This window comes from Macaca thibetana, chromosome 10 (genome assembly GCF_024542745.1).
Source record: "Macaca thibetana thibetana isolate TM-01 chromosome 10, ASM2454274v1, whole genome shotgun sequence".
NCBI lineage: Eukaryota > Metazoa > Chordata > Mammalia > Primates > Cercopithecidae > Macaca > Macaca thibetana.
In genome coordinates, this window is record NC_065587.1 from 95828209 (window position 1) to 95834007 (window position 5799).

General features: G+C 53.9%; 1 pseudogene; it reads left to right on the forward strand.

The window, feature by feature from the left end:
• The first annotated feature begins 606 nt into the window (after window positions 1-606).
• On the forward strand, window positions 607-5142 carry LOC126929261 (spermatogenesis-associated protein 31E1-like; annotated as a pseudogene).
• The last annotated feature ends 657 nt before the right edge of the window (window positions 5143-5799 follow it).

Sequence of the window (5799 nt, forward strand, 5' to 3'; positions counted from 1 at the left end):
TTTGTGAATTCAGCAGTGGGGGAGGTGGAGGAGCTGTGGGCATCAGGTGCCCAGCCTTCCCGACCTCCCAGCCCCACCCGCCCCTAGCTGCAGCTTGTGCCTCATGTCTACTGCAGCCACCTGAGAAAGCTCACTGGGGAGGGTGGCTCTCACCTACCCTTAGCTGGAGACCCCCTGGGTGACATGTACCAACCAGCGCCTGCTAAGGCCCACCAACTGTATGGGAAATGCATGCAATGTCCATCTCCCACCAGCTTGTCCCCAAGGGCTCTCCCAGCTACTCTGGCCTCCACCCTGTCACTAGGCGCAACGACCACCTTAGAGCCTTTTTGACCACACTCAAGCCTGAGTACCTCCAGGTCACCAGAGCCCTCATTACCCCTAAAACACCCTGCACCTCAGCCACATGTGCTTTTTCCTCCTTCACCACAGCCCCCTGTTCCCACGGCCTCCTCTCCACCTCCACCCAGCTCCGGCCTGGCTGAGTTTCCGTGTGGCTCCACAATATGCCCCGTCCCTCAGAGCTGCCTTTTCCACAACCAGGGGCTGACTTCTCCAACCAGGGTGATCTCCGGCTTTGGGTGCTCCAGCGATCCCATCTGGGACCTCTCTTGCTGGAGGGAGGCTGCCACCACCTGCGGCCTCTCCACCTGCTCACATGGCAAGTCCCAGCAACCGTATCTTCCTGACCACTCCCTAGAGGCTTCCTTCTGGGGAGACCCCACACCCAGGCAGATGGAGGTAGGTGCCTGCACATTCATCCACCCCGACATGCAGAAGCTGCTGGAAACTCTCATCACCAAGAGAGCAGTGATGAAGATGTGGCAGGAGAAAGAAAGGAGGCAGGCAGACTACCTGCAGATGACATCACTGGGGAAGGAGTGGGACATCATGACTCTAAATCCCTTCTGGAATGTGACAACCCAACCACAGCAGCTGCCCGGTCCTCAGCAGGTCTCTGATGCCACGTCCATGGGGGACCACTTACAGTGGAAATGCAGCCAGCTCTTCTGAGACCTCTTCTCCCCTCTTTCAATAGGGAGTCCCTGGTGGTCACGGCCTGGGTGTCTAGGAACCCTTCCTCACAGAATGTGTACTCTGTACCATTGGATAAAGCCTCCACTTCTCTTCAAGGTGAACCTGAGGTTGAGGCATCCTCACAGCTTTCCCAGGCACAGTCCCAGCCCCACACATGGCCCAGCTCCAACCGTTCACTTCAACCTGGCCCCAGTCCCAGCCCCCACCTCTGGCTGGGATCCAGAAGCAGTCCCACTGCTCACCCCCTGTCCCAAGCCTACCGTGCTCTTTTCCACCCCAGATCAGGTTCTGTGGGGCATCTTGCCCTACATCCAATGAGAGGGCACAGTCTGTCATCCCCAGTCGAGTGGAGTATCTTGAATGGCCCTTGCAGAAGTGACTAAAGTGGAAGAGGGCTTTTTCCTTTCTCCTAAAAAATTCTCAGGCCGTCCTGAGCCAGCCCACTGTCCACCTTCCCCAGAAGAGGCCGGCTTTTCAGAGCCCCAAGTCAGCCTCCATTCTTTCTGGGGTTGCCTCCAGCACTGAGATCCCAGAGCACCGGTGGCAAGGAAGTAGTGCCATGTGCCAGGAGCAGTCCCATGGCCCTCCCAGCAGATTCCATCTGGAGACCTCTGCAACCTGAGGGGGAATTCCCAGGGAGGTCCCAGGGTCAGGCAGAAGACACACAGGGGGTCCTCTTGCCCTCCCAGGCTTCTGAATTTGCAGGAAAGGGCAGGAAGAATATGCAGAAGACAGGACTCAGGAGCTCTGGAAGGTTATCTAGGAAGAGGTGCTTAGGGTCCAAACTAGAGGCACAACCAAGCCAGGATCAAGGCACAGGAAGGAATTCAGTGAAGGTTCTGGAGAAAGACAAGGAGGAGGCAGACGGTGACTTCAGGAAGCCCTGGAAGTACCAATCAGTAAGTTCCACACCCAGGGACCCAGACAGGAAGCATTTGGAAAACAAGCTGCAGGTCCGTATGGACAGGAAGGTGGGGGAGATCAAGGAGGGCTGGATCTCTGTATCTGTGTATTGCTCCTGGTTCATGGCCAAACGTGCTGTTCCCAAGTCTGACACCCACAGGAAACTGGGGAAGCTGGCATCCTGGAGGGGTGGGAAAGCCCACGTGAACACCTCCCAGGAGCTTTCCTTCCTTCATCCCTGCACCCGGCAGATGCTGGAAGCACATCTTTTCAGGTTCTGTGTGAGGCACAGGTGGGGTCCAGACCTCCAGTCCCTATAGCCCATAAATGTCCAGTCAGGTAAGGCTCAGCCCCCACCCCTCCCATACTCCACATTTCCCCTCTGGGCCTCCTGGGAATCTCGGGTTGAATCTGTAGCCAAGTTTGTCATTTTATTGGAAAAACCTCCCCAGAATGGTCCAGGAGACAACAGAACAACAGGCAAGTCAGCCCCACTGTGAGTTGCCCTGTCCCTGCCCCACCACCTGAGCAGGAGGAAGGCCAGAGTGCTCCAAGATGGTCCCAGTCAGCTGACACCCATAAGCAATTAGAGGCCTCTCCGACTGGACAGAAGGACAGGGCGTCTTCTCAGTCCCCCATGTGCAGCCTTGTAGGCAGAACCTGGCAGAGCAGGACTGTCCTGGGGTCTGGGAAATCCAACCTTGAGGGGTTCAGAAATGGCTGGGAATGAGGCATGGCTTGAGATTGAAAGCATGTCCCCAGGAAACTCCTGTCATAACAGAGCCCTGCAAGAGTTCTGCATAGGGTCCCAGTGGGCAAGGGCCAAAGACACCCTGGAAGCACTGGAGGCTGAGGAGGAGAAACCCCCTGCTTCAGAAGCCACCTTGGGAGCCAGTGTGAGGGCAAGTTCAGGAAGTGTTCAGGTGGGCCTGAGGAGCACAGAGGCTGTGGGGACCACTAGTGTCTACACTATAGTGTAAACTGGTGTCTGTAGACCTCAGTGTCTACAATCTGTGTTGCTCAGGATCCAGGGCATCTGTGTCTGAAAGCACAGGCAGTCAATGAGATTGCGCTCACAGTGCAGGTGGACTCAGAGGAGCAGGTGCCAGGCCGTGTCTCCAGCATCCTCCTCCAGGAGGGCCCCACAGACCTGTGCCTTCCAGGCCACAAAGTGGACATGCTCCCAGCCATAGACTGGCCACCCACTAATGCCCCACTGTCCACCTCCCAGACTGTGTTCAGTAGGAGGAACATGGCAGCTTTCCAGGGGTCATGTGCCCTCCTGTGGAAGGGAGGGGACAGACTGGGGCAGCAGGAGCCTGTGAGCCCAAAAGTGAAGGCCCCACAGAAGAGTCAGAAGATGCTGGGCTCTGTGAACAAGGGCGAGGCCTGCAGGAGGCCCAGACCAGGGTAGCAGGGACATAGGTGCAAGGGACCCAGGACCTCCGAAGCCAGTTGGAGGAGCCACCCTGCCCATGCCAGGGAAATAGGAGACAAACAATAAAGGAAATATGACAAGCCTCAGCTAGAGAAGGGACAGGCACCACCAGAGTGCAACTTCTGGAGAAAGATCAATCACCATTCACAGGGTATACTATCAGAGGAACCAGCTCCCAATATTTCAACATAGGTTCTTTTCTATTTTCCCTACGTGTTGGCTGGTCTGAGAAATAAAAAGAAAGAGTCCAAAAGAGAGAAATTTTACAGCTAGGTGTCCGGGGGTGACATCACATGTTGGCAGGTTCCGTGATCCCCCCGAGCTACAAAACCAGCAAGTTTGTATTATGCATTTCAAAGGGGAGGGAGTGTATGAATAGGGTGTGGGTCACAGAGATCACATGCTTCAAAAGGCAATAAAATATCACAAGGCAAATAGGGGCAGAGCAAGATCACAAGGCCAGGGCAAAATTAGAATTGCTCAGGAGGTTTCATGTCCCACTATGTATGCATTGTCATTGATAAACATCTTAACAGGAAACAGCGTTTGAGAGCAGATAACTGGTCTGACAAGAATTTTCTAGGCTGGTATTTCCTAATCCTAGCAAGCCTGGGGGTGCTGCAGGAGACCAGGGTGTATTTCATCCCTTATCTACAACTGCATAAGACAGACGCTCCCAGAGCGGCCATTTTAGAGAACTTCCCCTGGGAATGCATTCATTTTCCCAGGGTTATTCCTTGATGAGAAAAGAAATCAGCAATATTTCTCCTATGTGCTTTCTGAAAGAAGAGAAATATGACTCCATTCTACCTGGCCCCACAGGCAGTCAGACTTTATGGTTATCTCCCTTGTTCCCTGAAAATCGCTGTTATCTTGTTCTTTTCAAGGTGCCCAGATTTCATATTGTTCAAACACACAGGCTTTACAAACAATTTGTGCAGATAACACAGTCACCACAGGGTCCTGAGGCAACATACATCCTCAGTTTATGAAGATGACAGGATTAAGACATTGAAGTAAAGACAGGCATAGGAAATTACAAGAGTATAGTCTGGGGAAGTGATCAATGTCCATGAAATCTTCATGATTTATGTTCAGAGATTGCAGTAAAGACACACATAAGAAATTATAAAAGTATTAATTTAGGGAACTAATAAATGTCCATGAAATCTTCACAACTTATGTTCTTTGGCCATGGTTTCAGCCGGTCCCTCCATTCAGGGTCCTTGACTTCCCCCAACAGTCTACACCCCAGGAAAAGAGGTGCAGGGCAGGAAGACGTACTTCAGAAAGGCAAGCCCAGGGCAGATGCTGTCCAGAGCTAGGAGTCTGATCCAGCAAGGTTGTTTATGGATAGCATGACTAAAGAAGCCCAGGCCATCATCAGAGTTGTGGGTCAAATCCTGGTGGACAAATTGGGGATTCAGCAGGGATGTGGTCCCTCAGAGATCAACTGCCACAAAGGCAACCTCCAAGCCCAGAAGAATGTGCCTTCCTGCTGCCACAGGAGTCACTACCACCAGGAACACAGCAGAGAGATGAGAGCCCTGGCCTGCAGCCCCAAAGCCACCCCCAAGGGCCACAACTGTCCTGTCAAAAACAAGGGCATCAGAGACAGAGACAGCAGTTGGGCTCCCACCTCCCAGGGAGCCTGTGTCCCCAGCTGGTCCCCACCACCACAGGCCACAAGTGGCAAGCACCTCCGGTGGCCCCATCCACAGCCACAGGAACTGAGGTCTACACAGATGTGTCTTGCTTCCTGAACCAGCTCAGGCTTCTCACACCTCTCCTGGGAGAGTCAGGGGGCTCTACTCAAATAACACTGGACACCTACATAACAAACCTGTCCTGCATGGATCATCACAGTTCCCATGTGTTCCTGACTTCCACGGAGAAGTTCCCAATGTACCTGCTTTCCCTGCAGAGGTGGAAGCTTCTGTCTGTGCCATGCTAGGGCACAGGAAAGGGCTCAGTGTCAGCTCCTCCTGAGTGTGGCTCCCAGAATGACTGGGCCAGGAGGAGGCTGACAGGGACCTGGAAGACCCCATGTTCTCCCTGTCCCCACACTGTGTCTGGTTTCCAAACTGGATCATGACTCAGAGCCTTCAGGACGTGTAAGGATAGCAAACCCTTTGGAGATTCCACCTGGGCTCTGGCTCACTGCAACCCCCATTCTCACTAAGATAACTTCTGTGCTGCTGTAGGAGCTGGGTCTGCAGGGGCCTCACGGACTGAGGGGGTGGTAGGCTCCAGGAGTGATGGATCCCAGAAACCCCCCTGCCCCACAGTAGTCTGGGAATGTGGGGGTGTCCTGTGCTGGCCCTGGGTCAGAGGCAGGACTGCTCTTTCCAGGATCTCCTGGTGGGGAAGAGATGACACCCTCCCCAGACCCTTTCCTGCATGCTGAGTTCTGGGATGGA